The sequence below is a fragment of the Pholcus phalangioides genome, unplaced genomic scaffold (genome assembly GCF_987345545.1).
Source record: "Pholcus phalangioides strain wild (caught in Gottingen) unplaced genomic scaffold, Ppha-v1.0 ptg000001l_1, whole genome shotgun sequence".
Classification (NCBI taxonomy): domain Eukaryota; kingdom Metazoa; phylum Arthropoda; class Arachnida; order Araneae; family Pholcidae; genus Pholcus; species Pholcus phalangioides.
In genome coordinates, this window is record NW_028301594.1 from 4,512,497 (window position 1) to 4,527,954 (window position 15,458).

Here is a 15,458-nt window from a genome sequence, read left to right on the forward strand (position 1 = left end):
TTCTTGCTTGAGCTGCCATCTATTTTCTTTATTTCAAAGTAAAGATAGTAAATACTTGAATTTTTATGTTATGTAAGTGGCATGTTGTAGGTCACGTGCTGTCTGCGAGAGACTTTTATATAAAATAAATTAAAATGAACATTTGCATCTAATATCTCCTGATGTGTGATTATTTGAGAATTCGTTTATACTCAAACTTCCTATAGACCCCCCTAGCTAAGCATAATCAACAACAGCCGCGAAAACCCTATCAGCTACTATACTAAAAATCGCAGTGTCATGGAAAAGTGGTTCTACATGAGCGTCGAAAATACTTGAGATTAATAATAATGATACCAAGACACGAATTGGTCTAAAAGATATGCTTGTCATGAATGATACCAAGAGAAACATCGATTAAAAAAAATTCAGGGGAGGAATGATACCTAAAAAAACATTGGTTTAAGAAATACTCGAGATGAACGATGGATACCAAGATCAAAAATAGTCTGGGAAGTACTGGATACCAAGACAGACATTGGTTTAAGAAACACTTTAAGTCAGTTATACCAAAAAAGAGTGAGCGCAACCAGCCTTTTGTGGATGTAAGTAAATAAAATCGGTCCAAGAAATACTTGAGATTAATAAACGTAAGAAATGAATATAGGATTCTAAAAACAAGTGATGTGTAAACCTATGTGATGTTTTTTAGATTTATGAACCTCGAGGATGAATGGAAACAGAAGTTGGGATACTGTATCTCGTACTTTATTATAATCTACCTCAGAATATATTAAAGTATTTATACAAGATATGCAGAAGACTGGATGTTGTGAAGATATTTATTACTTGAGATGTTAATTTTTTTTTTTTTTTTTTTTTTTTTAAGGAAGGAAAAAACTCATCTCTGCCTCTACCGGGAGTCGAACCCGGGTCCCTCGATTGCCGGACGAGTGCTCTGAACACTAAGCTACAGAGGAGATAGAGATTTTCCTTCACTAGAGCGTATATGTGCCGAACGGAACCGTGCAATGGACGGTGCAACCGATCAGCTAATAGCTCATGGACGACGAGCCACCAGAGGGCTATATATATTACATGAATGTCGCTCTCCACTTGTTAATACAAGATATGCAGAAGACTGGATGTTGTGAAGATATTTATTACTTGAGATGTTAATTTTTTAAGGAAGGAAAAAACTCATCTCTGCCTCTACCGGGAGTCGAACCCGGGTCCCTCGATTGCCGGACGAGTGCTCTGACCACTAAGCTACAGAGGAGATAGAGATTTTCCTTCACTAGAGCGTATATGTGCCGAACGGAACCGTGCAATGGACGGTGCAACCGATCAGCTAATAGCTCATGGACGACGAGCCACCAGAGGGCTATATATATTACATGAATGTCGCTCTCCACTTGTTAATACAAGATATGCAGAAGACTGGATGTTGTGAAGATATTTATTACTTGAGATGTTAATTTTTTAAGGAAGGAAAAAACTCATCTCTGCCTCTACCGGGAGTCGAACCCGGGTCCCTCGATTGCCGGACGAGTGCTCTGACCACTAAGCTACAGAGGAGATAGAGATTTTCCTTCACTAGAGCGTATATGTGCCGAACGGAACCGTGCAATGGACGGTGCAACCGATCAGCTAATAGCTCATGGACGACGAGCCACCAGAGGGCTATATATATTACATGAATGTCGCTCTCCACTTGTTAATACAAGATATGCAGAAGACTGGATGTTGTGAAGATATTTATTACTTGAGATGTTAATTTTTTAAGGAAGGAAAAAACTCATCTCTGCCTCTACCGGGAGTCGAACCCGGGTCCCTCGATTGCCGGACGAGTGCTCTGACCACTAAGCTACAGAGGAGATAGAGATTTTCCTTCACTAGAGCGTATATGTGCCGAACGGAACCGTGCAATGGACGGTGCAACCGATCAGCTAATAGCTCATGGACGACGAGCCACCAGAGGGCTATATATATTACATGAATGTCGCTCTCCACTTGTTAATACAAGATATGCAGAAGACTGGATGTTGTGAAGATATTTATTACTTGAGATGTTAATTTTTTAAGGAAGGAAAAAACTCATCTCTGCCTCTACCGGGAGTCGAACCCGGGTCCCTCGATTGCCGGACGAGTGCTCTGACCACACACCTCTGTAGCTTAGTGGTCAGAGCACTCGTCCGGCAATCGAGGGACCCGGGTTCGACTCCCGGTAGAGGCAGAGATGAGTTTTTTCCTTCCTTAAAAAATTAACATCTCAAGTAATAAATATCTTCACAACATCCAGTCTTCTGCATATCTTGTATTAACAAGTGGAGAGCGACATTCATGTAATATATATAGCCCTCTGGTGGCTCGTCGTCCATGAGCTATTAGCTGATCGGTTGCACCGTCCATTGCACGGTTCCGTTCGGCACATATACGCTCTAGTGAAGGAAAATCTCTATCTCCTCTGTAGCTTAGTGGTCAGAGCACTCGTCCGGCAATCGAGGGACCCGGGTTCGACTCCCGGTAGAGGCAGAGATGAGTTTTTTCCTTCCTTAAAAAATTAACATCTCAAGTAATAAATATCTTCACAACATCCAGTCTTCTGCATATCTTGTATTAACAAGTGGAGAGCGACATTCATGTAATAATTAAAGTATTTCTTTAAGCTTTGAAAACAGTTTCTCTAAAATAATCTACTAATTATACATATCATTTGCGTACATTTTTATTATAGGACTTGAAAATGGAATGATTTTAAATTTAATACGAATCGGGTCAAGCATCCCGCACGTTGTGCTTCTCTTGACTATTCAATGTTCATAAACTGCTCTACAGCTTTCGTAACATAGGAATACGTATCTAACTGGAATAACAACCGCATGTAAATCGTTGTGAAACATATCCTGATAACTAAATCACCAAACGCGAAGAAGAAGAAAGAACAAGACGTTGCTTTTAAAAACGATTTTTGTGCAGATTCCGTGAATTATTACAGACGAAACTTTTAAGGGCATAAAATGGAGAAATTTTTGCTAAATTCTTCTCAGAGGAAATATATCGTTTTAATTTAAACTCGCAATAAAACTGGAGGGAGGAAAAAGAAAGAGTGAAAAGCAAAAAAAAAAATTGAAGTAAAAGCTTTCGTGAAATAGTTTTCTCTGCTTCTGAAGAAAAGGGTGTTTGGTGAATATGAAATATCTCTTGCGTAAATCCAATCTTGACGTCCGAACCATTAAAGAGCGCTGAAAAGTCTTTAAGGGAATATTTTTGCAACTTTTCATTCTTGCCTTTACCGTCGTCTTTCATCTTATAGTAAGAGCCATAACTGAGCGGCAAACAGCACTAAAATTCCCGTCACAAATTCGAGGAGTTTGGGTGTGGGGGGTGCTTAACAAAATATTTAACTAATAAAAGAAAGAAAAACCAGAAGAAAAAAGCAAGAATAGAATTGATTCCTAAAATTCTTTTCTTATTCTTAAAGGAATTTCTCCAAATGCGAGAAAATTAGAGTATCTTCTCCTGGAAGAAAAAAAAAAAAGAGATAGATCTGCTGAATCTGGAATAAGATACGAGAATCCCACAATGATTAGATTAAAGATGGAATAATTTATGCACGATACGGGATTTCTTTCTTGTGTTAAGGACTTCTTTTCTTTGTTAGGATATATTTGTTTCAACGCTTATTATTATCTTTTATTTCTTGTCTTCATGAATACGATTTCCAATAATGAAGAATGAAATATATCTGGTTTTGAAAATAGCTTATTCTAATTTATACGCATAAGAATCCATATTTGAATGTGAAGTACGGTGCTTATAATTAAACTGACACTCCTCAGACCTATGTATGACGCATTTCGTTGAAACTTGGTGGACCAGGGGGGGGGGGTGGTACACTCCAGTAAAAAATAGTTGAATTTTCAATCACCAGGTTAAAAGTGACGATTTTTATTGGTTTTCTTTTCCCCCCCATGATGGCCAGTATAACGTATATAGAATTACCTTTTCAACGAAATACGTCCACCAGAACAGGTGCTACCTAGGTCGGAACAGTCTCAGGGTGACGGCTTCAAAGTTTTACAAGAAATTCACACTTATTCTACTTATTTTAAATGCACAAAAATATAAAAATATCCGGCGGAATTATTGCGGGTTACTCAAAAAAGAAGTAAATATTAATATTTTGAATATTAATAGAAGCCGAGAAAGACTAAAAATCTCGCAGGCCTAGAGTGTTAGATTACATCATTCGCAAGAACACGTGATCAGGTACAGCACAGACAAAGAAAAAATAGAGAGGAAAAAGAGCAAAGAGGACACACGCATACTAGTTTCTAGAACAGAGAATCTGTGGGAAGGAAAGCTAGTGAGTGAGAGTGTGAAAAGAAGTTTTTTTTAACGATATCGGAAAAGAAGCGCGAGAGGCGATGAGTAGCCAACTGTTTTCATTTTTTTTATATAATTTTTTCAGATTTCATTAATTCCACTCCCTAACTATTATTTTTTTTATGTATTTCTGTGCGAGAGGAATGTACTAATTTTTTTATAATATTTTTTAGGACGACACCTTGGTACCCATTCCTTACCAGAGCCGGCTTATTTTAATTGACTCAGACCTAAGTAGCACTCGTTCAGGTGGACATATTTCGTTAACATTTGATACGCACGTTATATGGACCATGGGGAAAAAGAGAACTGCAATAAAAGAGCGCCATTTTTCCACCTGGTGGTCGAATATTAATTTTCTTTATTGCATACCAAATTTCAAGGAAATACGACTACCAGAACAGGTACTATATATGTCTGAGTAGTGTCAGTTTAATTTTAACCAACCCTGCATTTTTACAGAAAAACTCGATTATAACAACTTCGAAGATTACACGAAATCGTTATAACCGAGGTGTCGTTCCAACCGTTATGTAGTTTCAAAATCTTTATTAGCAAAAAATACACCATGTGCAATCAAACACCGTTCATTCATTTGTTTCATTCTGATTAAGGATTGACCATATTTGATCGGAAAAAAAATTATAGGAATACGGGTAATTGCGATCAGAAACACGATACATCGCTAATTCTCACCAAAAATGTTACTAATTGTCAGTGAGATTGCAAAATGTTGCTTGTGAATAATTCTTGGCAAGAAATATAGTGGTTCCTGTAAGTTTTCAATGATATTAAATTTATTTCACTAGAAAAAATGTTGAACTATACGAGTTCAGATAATATTGCGAGATAAAAAATTTCCATATAATTTTTGCCGTATTCATTATATTGCTATTTATAAATTATGCAAATTAATGTCATCTTTGACACTAGTAAATGTCATTAATTAAATTTATTAATTAAAGTAAGCTTCTCTGAAAAAAACCAGAAAAAGCATTTTAATAAATAATATTATTATTAATTTTTTCCAATACCGTATAGAAAAACAGCCAAACAAAACACAAAACCTAAATGTCACATGCACTAAATTTAAAAATCCCATGGAGGGGGGGGGGGGAAGAAAAACCATAAAAGCTGCAGCAAAACCATAAAATATGTTGTTATATCCGTGGTTGTTGAATTTTCATCGAATTATATGCAACGTTCATCACCATTATTCTCATGGAAAACGACCCAAACCACCAATTATCGTCATCATAGACGAGATGCCGTTACAACTGAGTTTGATTGTACTTAAGTTTTTATTTATAACTCAGTCCGAATCGGCAGCATTTTGAATCCATTTTTTATATTCCTATTGAAGACTTTTGAAAGAAAAGTAAACAACAATAATATTGTATAATAAGTTGAATTTTATCACACTTGACTCACTTACAAAATTTTCATTACGCCAGTGTCGATTGTAAGGAAGACATTATAAATTTTAGACACTGAGGACATTCAGAAAATTTGGAGACAATTAAGACGAGTGTTTTTCAAAGTTGGTGGCATTGAAGGAGAGTGCACTAGAACTGTACAAGTGACTGGAGGAACCTTAAGATATAACATAGTATCTCAGGGCCTCTTAACCCCTTTTTAGCTCCGACATAAAACCAACATGATCACCTTCACGACAAAGACCCATGGGTCTATTTTAAATTTAAAAATGCTTATTAAATATTGCTCATTAACAAAATGTTTGGTTTTTGAAACCAGTGCCTTTGTGAAAGCATTGAAAGCGGGTATGTGCGACCCATCGCGGAAGCTCCAGCGACCAATTTTGGGTTGTGTTACGAACCTTTATAGCAGTGCTTCTCAAATAAAAGATCCGATTGCCCAGTTAAAAAGTCTCACCACAAAGAGCAACAGGCTTACAACGATACAAATATTCACTCATAGTTAGAAAAATTTATGGCAGCAACACACAAAAAAGCATCACATACACACATCACCCGAGGTTTCACTTTACACTTACCGTACTCAAAAATTCTGCACTTCGGATAAATTGAACGAAAATTTCAAGCAATTGAATGAAATTCAAATAAGATTCAATTTATATAAGTACAAATCTCTGATGGAACGTTTTATTTACGAATGAATTCTTTATTCGGAAACGCCAGTCATTTAAAAAATTTTAAGGAATCCGATCAGTGAGATATAAGCGCGTTTTCCGAGTAAAAAAATGCATAGACGACTCAAATGTACACAAGTAAATGCAGATGAATTGGATCACTCAAACACCCGATTGGTCTCGACAGATGTCGAAACATCTCGAGATAATCATGGAGTGAATGTCGCAATATAACGAATACCCATACTCTTCCGAATAAAGGATTTGAAAATGCCGCCTTCGATCATATAATTCCTCAGAAATCTGCACTCCTTCCTTTAAAAAGTATAAATGCATTGCCATAAAAGCCTCTTACAGAAACGGAAAAAGGGTAGGGGGGAATGGGGGAAAAAATTTCAAACTTCATAAATTCTAGGAAACATATTTTAAACACGGACAGCTCCCGTCTTTCAGAGTCATAATTTCACAAACTAAATAGCGCTTGCGTAGGCGAGAGAAAATGCGCGTGTGTGCGTGAATATGCATATATAACTACTATGCATTCCGAATGACAGGGAGATGCCGCGAAAGAAACATCTGAGAAATGCGCTGGAGGAAAAGAATAAAGAAAGATAAATGTCAACAAATAAATACATATATACATTATGGGTTCCAACCAACCCCCGTATCCTCGGAACCCATATCTTTCCCGGCAGAGGAAAAAATCCGAGCTATGTGTGTGTGTATTGAGTGCGCATATATATTCAAGATGGTAGCATCATATTTTGTAAAAGGACGTCATCTTATGACCTAAGCGAACAGACGTGACAGAGAGCCGTAATTTCCTGTGGACGCCACCCTTATCGTCCTCCATTGCCGCGCGTAATAAATTACAACCAGAAGGACCAGACGTGCAAGAAATACATATTAATCACGACGAATAACAAAGGATATAAAATCACCGGAGCGGATAGCCGCAGAGAAAAGCCCCAGAAGAATATATCCGACGGGGTTCCCCCCCCCCCCGAAAAGACATTGCCGAAGACAACGTCTATAAGCATATGGGATGCAACACACACAAAGGATTATTGATTTATTTTTGCATATCCCTAGAAATACATCAACCTACTTTGAATATTTAATACTTTTATATAAGGGATTGGATATTGGAAATCTTACATCGAGTACAAAGTTATTTCCTCCTATGCACTGATAAAATATCGAAAGAAATTCCATTCGATATTCCATCACCAGTTAAGATATTGTACGATACTGTGGATAATGCATGTAATTTTTTTTTCCGAATTTTAATGTACCCAGCAGAGACGTGAAAAAAAACAACCGACTTTTTTTCTATCAAGTAGTATACAATATCAGAGAACGTCACGTAATTTCAAATATGTACCAACCGGTATCATAACATGATGCGTAGTTGGATCAAATATAAACCCGAGTTTTGCTCCAGGAGAACGAAGCATTGATGAATGGATCTCCAATGATTACTGGCATGTGGCTTGGACGTTTGCAATGTCTTACCTCTCATTTTTTGTCTGCAGCAACTCACATCGGTACTCTGTAGCAAGATAAGCGAACAAGAGGTACGTACTATGCCGTGCATTATTATGAAAATTGCATCAGAAGAAAGCATAAAACCATTTGAAATTTTTAGATAGCTCTATGCACAGTCCACTCTACAAAAACCACTCTACAAAACTCAAATGTATGATAGACGTAAGAACATTTTAGCAGGAAATGATGCGGTCGAAAATGAGGCCCCGCAACGGACGACCGTCACATGTTCCCCACAAAGGTGAGGCAAACAGGGCTATATTTTTTGGCCCGGGATGATTGACCATATTTGAGAAAAATAAACAATGGCCACCAATTGTTTATTTTTCTCATTGAAATTCACTATAGATGGGCCCGTGAATTCACACCTGGATTCCTCCAAAGATCCCGGCCCAGGATCCTTCTACAGGATGGGAGGCGCATGAGCGTCACTGCAAAAACATTCGTGAACTTCGCGAATAAGAATGTGTTATTTTTTATATTAATGATATATTTTTATTCCATTAAGAAATTGTTATAAAATAATTTCGGTTGCACTCGTATGATTGGGTCTTACGATTTTCCTTGGAAAATATGACCAAAATACGTGAGCGAAACACAGTTGCCATACGCACATACTCTTTACAAGTGAATATCATTGATTGTTACAACTCTCATTAATGGGAACAGGGAATGAAAATGCACATTTGCCATCTGGCGACTAGTGGTTATCTCGTAATTATGTGCCCATTCCCATTCTGGAAATTGCCTAAAATCGCGTGGTAAAGTTTCCGCTACCGAGTTGGAATCTTAGTATGACATCAGACCGCACTGCTGGAATCAGCTCTGAAACAGCAGCTAAATGGGAACATTCATAAGCATTTGTTATGAATGCGTTAATGTATATTCAACAAAAATTATTCATTCTTTATTATCAATAAAGTTCATTGATATAATAATAATAAATGCCTATAAAAATCTGAAATTACATCCCATAATCCCGCTAAGCTCTAACGCAGAATAAAATAAAGTGTCGTCACGACGTAATGGAAATTTTAGAGAACTCTAAATGGATAAATTCATATTCCCTTAACTTACTTTTTTGTATTTTCAATTAAAGTTTCCCTAATTTCAATGAAAAAGATTGATTAAAAATATTGAATATCGTCAATAAAACCAGAGAAAAAGAAAAAGAAAGTAACATCCCATACATTTCGTCTTTATAATAAAATATTCGATTTATATTAATTAAAAGAAACTAATGACAATAATCCAGGAATAATTTCAGTTATATTAACAGTTATTTTTTCTTTTGAATCTTGAGCAATTTAATAAAACAAATTTTCAAAAAAAAAGTTATTTTAATTTGATTTTTAATTTCTGAAAGTAACAGAGAAATGAATTCAGAATTAGAAAAAAACATCTAAAAAATTCCCTAAAACAAATCTTTTGTTAAATATTGTTATCATTAACATTCGAATTACTATTTCTTTTTATTAATTAAAAAATATATATTTTAACGTTTTTTGCAAGTGGATTATAGTTGTAATGCGAGACTTTAAAATTTTTACCGTGTCGTCGCAAACTTGCTCCACTTCATATTCTAGTCCATGCAATTAAGTTAAAATTAATTAAAACGTCAGTCTCTCTCTCTGAAGAAATTTTTACTAGTTTTCAAGGGTGTTAAAACGCGTCAACTTTTCATCCACATCTTGAGATATTTGATGCAAGGAAAAAAACACTAGAGAAAGAAACCAGAGGAGAGACAGTCGAAAAATTCCAGGAAGTTCCAGAGAAAAGATGGAAATTTCAACTCAAATTTCACAATTAAAAGCCTAACACGTTTCGGCACAAGTTTCCCTGATATGTCAAAACACGAGTTGAAATTTTTCAAAAAAATAAAATCAAAATTATATCTCTTAAGCAATATATATTGCAAGGAAAGAATTTTAACACGTCAAAGAGCAAACACGGCAAACACTTTTACAAAGTTGTTATTAAAGAATAATAATAAGACACGAGAGGAAAATGTTCTTTTCTCCTCGGATTTCATTCGGTTGTCTGAATCTTGGAATAATTTACAGCCAGAAGAAATTTCTAGAAAAGTGTCGGGTTTTATGGAAACGGAAGATTATTTTAAAGAATTTCTAGAATTTTGTTTTTTTTCTTAAATTTCCATTCGCAAAACGAGGAATGTACCGAGATTAAGTTTGTGTATGTGTTAATTGCTGTCCCAATGTTACCATATTGATAACATTTTTACGAAGAATATATTTCTCTTTGACATTTTTACAATTGTTCGTAATCGAAATGTCTTCGTGAAATTGTACGGAATCTCAAAGCAGATGTTTCCTATGTCTTAAAAGATCCATTTTCCAATACGTCAGAAATTAGTAAAGATTTTGAAAAAATTAATGAAAAAAAGATACATGAATGCGTATTGCATTTATATTACTTTCGGATTTAAAAAAAAAATTACTTTTTAGTTTATTTGTGAATATACCATGAAATTGTTGAATGTTTCTTCTCTCTGCCGAACTGAAAGGGCTTACGGAAATTTCGCCCTCTGACATTTCGCCTCCTGACATTTCACCCAGGCTATTTCTTCTGCCCTGACAATGTGAGTGATCAAGCGAGTGGGTGGGTGGGTGAATGTATGAGAGTGGGTGACGCTATGTGACCGTATGGGAGCCCAAGAGAGTGTAGTCACTCATACGGTCACTAACTTGATCACTAATTGACCATTCTATTAATCTCTCATACGGTCAATAACTTGATCACTAATTGACCACTCTATTGGTCTCTCATACGGTCACTAACTTGATCACGAAAATGGTCACTCACCTGTTACTCATATACTCAATCGCGCGCTCACTTGGTTACACATACAGTCAACGGCACTCACTTTGTCACTCAACCAGTCAATCGCACTCACTTTGTCACTCATACAGTCAATCGCACTCCCTTTGTCACTCATACAGTTAATCGCACTCACTTTGTCACTCATACAGTCAATCGCACTCACTTTGTCACTCAACCAGTCACTCATACAGTCAATCGCACTCACTTTGTCACTCATACAGTCAATCGCACTCACTTTGTCACTCAACCAGTCACTCACTCACTTTGTCGCTCAACCAGTCACTCACTCACTTTGTCACTCAACCAGTCACTCACTCACTTTGTCACTCAACCAGTCACTTACTTGTTCACTAAATAGTGAGTCACTTACTTGGTCACTAACAGTCAGTCACTTACTTGGTCACTAACACAGTCAGTCACTTACTTGGTCACTAACACAGTCAGTCACTTACTTGGTCACTAACATGGTCACTAACTCGGTCACTCATACGGTCAGGGCAGGCGAAATGTCTGAAGTGAAATGTACAGGGGCGAAATGCCTGAAGCGAAATTTCCGGATCCCGACTGAAAGCTTCTTTGATTAGCTCTTTAAAGTTCTGACACACGCGGTACAATTGAAATATTTTCAACCGAGCAGTTGGATGAAGTAAAATGTCGACTTTAGAGGTTCATTCAATTATCCAGTCAGGTAAAATATTCAGTGAAATCACTTCATTAAATTTATTTAATAAATTTTTTCCACCAATATATTGAAGGAAAATTCTATAAACGTCCATCGCTGTTGTACCAATAATTTTTTGTTTCGTGTACAGCGTATAAAAATTGGCGAGAAGCGTTTTTAACAGCTCTTTAAGCCGGGTTTTCCTAGAAGTAGAATTTCAGCGCCGGGTACAGCGTGAAAACCCTGATTGGTTAAAAACCTGAAATTCAGGTTTTTTGACCAATCAGCGTTTTCACGATGCGCGCACCATAGAAAACCTGCTCCTAGGAAAACCCGGCTTTTTTCGGCGGTGCTTAAGTCTTTGGAAAAGTCTTTTTTTTTAGTAACAACACGAGAGAGAGAGAGAGAGCAAAAACTAAAAACTTTCTAATTGGGTTTTGGGACACACGGGGAACGTGTAAAAAGTTATTGTTTTATTTTAATAACTATACAACCCCTTGAAACATGAATGACATCTCTGAGTACTACCACTACCTCGTACTACACGTTATTTGAAAACTTTTTCTAACTAAAAGAGTATACCTCGAAGATCGTCAGTAAAATGTCATACCCCGCTGAATATACACACATACTAATTTTTTTTTTCAAGTTTGTGAAGCGCTGGTATTATAGCGAAATACGAATACAATGGAAATGAATATATACAGGGTGGGCAAAAAGTCCGTTGAAACTTTACAAATTCATAAAAACAGGAAAAATAACCGAAATAAAAAACGGTTTCCAGGGTTAGCATCGCTAAGGTCACGGGAATTTTTTTGACAGTAAAAAAAATAACTTAAAAGAACAGCTGATAGGTGGCGCTGACCTACACAAGTCCAAGAAAACACGCAAATGCCTCCAAATCGTTTACTTTATCACTGCAATATGTGTTCCACATGCCCAGCACCACAGCGGATAACACATTGCAGGCGAGTCTCAAATCCAGCAACGGCAGAGTGCAGTAGGTTCACATACGCGGTTTACAACGGTGAACTGGTTGTGCATTAGGAGCGGAAGTTCTTATAACCGTCTCATTTGCATATTTCCAACGAAGTCGATCGTACCAGTGCAATCTATCGGCTATTTTTTAAGTTATTTTCTCTTGTTTTAAAACCTACCGATACTAACCGATTTTGGTTGTTTTTCCCGTTTTAATTCATTTTTAAAGTTTCTACTGACTTTTCGCCCACCCTGTACATACACATATTATTCAAGTATACGTGTTCGTTTACAGTCAAGAAACAAACACTGCTTTTAACCAAATAACCAAAATTAAAGGAATCATAAATTTTATCATTTTAGAAAATACAAGTTTATGTACACCTTTCAAGTCAATCAATTAATGTTAGATATTTAGATATTACTTTTAAATTGCTTTAGAGCCAAAGATAATTAAATTTTCTTGTTATAAATGTTTCATAATTAAAATGGTGTGCTTTATATTCAGAAGAAAAGCTGAAACACACCATCTGTTGTGAAATATCATTAAATTTACTTTCGATTAGAACAATGCCATCTATTGTCAGTTCATTAAAATAAAATTTGATTTTAGTTTCCAAATTCTGTCTTTTCAAATAAACATTGCACAGTGCATGAAAATTATTTTATTTTACACCACATCAAAGTTTGTCACTATTCCCAGCACCAAAGGGCTAAATTATTTTATTTTAAATTGACTATCACATTTATGTATAATGTATTTTCCTTGAAATAATTCACTGATGCGAATTCCACTAGGTGCCCTAAGAAATTGAATCCACTTTTAATGAAAGCTAGAAGATTTGTTGATCACGATTTTCGTGGGGGGGAAAAAAAATCAACATATTTTTCTACTCGCAGAGCACTACACTATCTATAAATTCTTAGGAAGTTTTTATAAATTTATTAAAAATATATATTTGTTTATATTCCAATCTCTTAGAAGCCCTCTTTCCCCTTTAATAATACGCAGGGGTATATATATAATCCACACTGAAAAATTTCGATTTTTTTTTTGTTACCAGCGGTTCCAGGACTGGGCAAATCTATTGCCCATCATGCACGGACCATGTAAACATTTTGACCGGGCGAGCTTTTTTCTTTCAACTACATGCCCGATGCATTATATAAACCGTACATGCTGACCCATGTCCCGCGGGCCAAATTTGGCCTTCGGAGTCATCTGATGTGGCCTACGACCTCAAACCTAATTTTGTGGAAAATAAACCAGGATGCATATTACCAGATCACATAAGTATTCCGCGGCAAACTCCCAGATCACTTGAGTGACCAGTGGTCATTTACATACTACTTTTGTGACTTACGGCGCATTTACAAATCACTTAAATGACATGGTGCGATGTTTCAGATCAGATCACTCAAGTGGCCGTGACACATTCTCACTTGAACAAAGTGGTCTCTGTCACATTGCCACTTCAATTATGTGTTCCACGTCACACTCGAACTTCAATTATGTGTTCCACGTCACACTCGCACTTCAATTAAGTGGTCCACAGCACATTTCCAGATCCGCTATTTTCCATTTAAGCAGCCCGCCACGTATTTACAAATAATTTCAGTGACCCGCGGCACATTCACAGATCACTAAAGTGACCCACGATGCGTTTTCAAACAAATGAAGTGGCCTGCGCGCTCCCCAAAAGGTTAAGCACTCTTGATATAAGCTATTTTGTTTTGAGCATGTATTACTTCAAGTTGAGAATGCATTTTTATTAGATTTGTCTAGCTCTGGTACTAGCACGGTACTGTACATTCAATTGAATCATTTTTCGAATGTATTTCAGATTTATAAATAGATTAAAGAATAGAGATTTACATGGTAAATTTCTACTACAAACATGTTCTATGTAAACGTGTGGACAGGAAAATGAGTAGAAAAATTACGCGTCTACTTGGAAAATATTGTTTAAATTGTATTGGAAAATTCAAAACTGGAAATAATAATTCAGATAATTGTTTATTTACAATGAAACAATATCCTACTGTCATTTTTTTTAAACCCAGACCTGACTAGAGAAAAATATCTATTTAAAGATTTCATCATCTTATTTAGTATTTACTTACAGAAGTCCGCCAGTATAAGAATCGCAGCAACAACAAGCATGCTTTATTATTTAGTCTTCCCTTAGGATGCGATGAATAGTAATTTTGCTGAATAGCAGAATAGAGAATATTCCGCTAAAACTTTAGCCGAATTTTCTCGGCCTACCTTTTATTACAGTAGGATTTTATTTTCAGTTTTCCTAGAAATAACCCTGACATAACCTCTTTCACAGGAACGGATACACACCACACAATAAAATATCAGTAGATTTCCGAATTATGAGAAAATTTCCAATTAATATAACTTTTTTAAAAATTTGTTTGATGTACTTAGATTAACACAGATATTCGGCAGAATACCTAAGCATTATTCAATATTACAAAATTAGTAGAATAGAAAGAAGACGGTGAAACTTGTGTATAGCCCTCAATACACAGTACAATTTTATATCACTAAATTTTTAATTTATGAGAAAAATTCCAATAAATATAACTTTTTATAATTAGTTTGATGCACTTAAATTTACACAGATATTCGGTCGAACCGAATAATCTAACCGAATAGGCCAAATACAGAATAGCAACCAAGGGCGTAGCGATGGGGGGGGGGGGACTTGGGGGTCTGCCCCCCCCCCCCCGAAATGTGAGAAAATGACCGAAAAAAGGTTAAAAGATGGCCAAATCCATTGTTTTGTCAGTTTGGTCTCCCCCCCAAAATGAAAGTGGTCCCCCCCCCGAACGAAATTTCTGGCTACGCCCCTGATAGCAACAGAATATTCGTCCCACCTCTGGTCTTGCTTTACATAAAAATATGTTGATACTCTACATCATGAGACTGAAATTAACAAA

General features: G+C 36.2%; 1 protein-coding gene and 1 non-coding gene across 6 annotated transcripts in view; one reads left to right on the forward strand and one right to left on the reverse strand.

Annotated features, from left to right (window-relative positions):
* Positions 1-15,458, reverse strand: part of CadN (neural cadherin) — a 610,878-nt gene that overhangs the window by 382,676 nt on the left and 212,744 nt on the right. The gene's annotated exons all lie outside the window — the stretch shown is intronic.
* Positions 2,144-2,215, forward strand: TRNAA-GGC (transfer RNA alanine (anticodon GGC)). The gene has a single exon. It is a non-coding gene; the product is annotated as a tRNA-Ala (tRNA).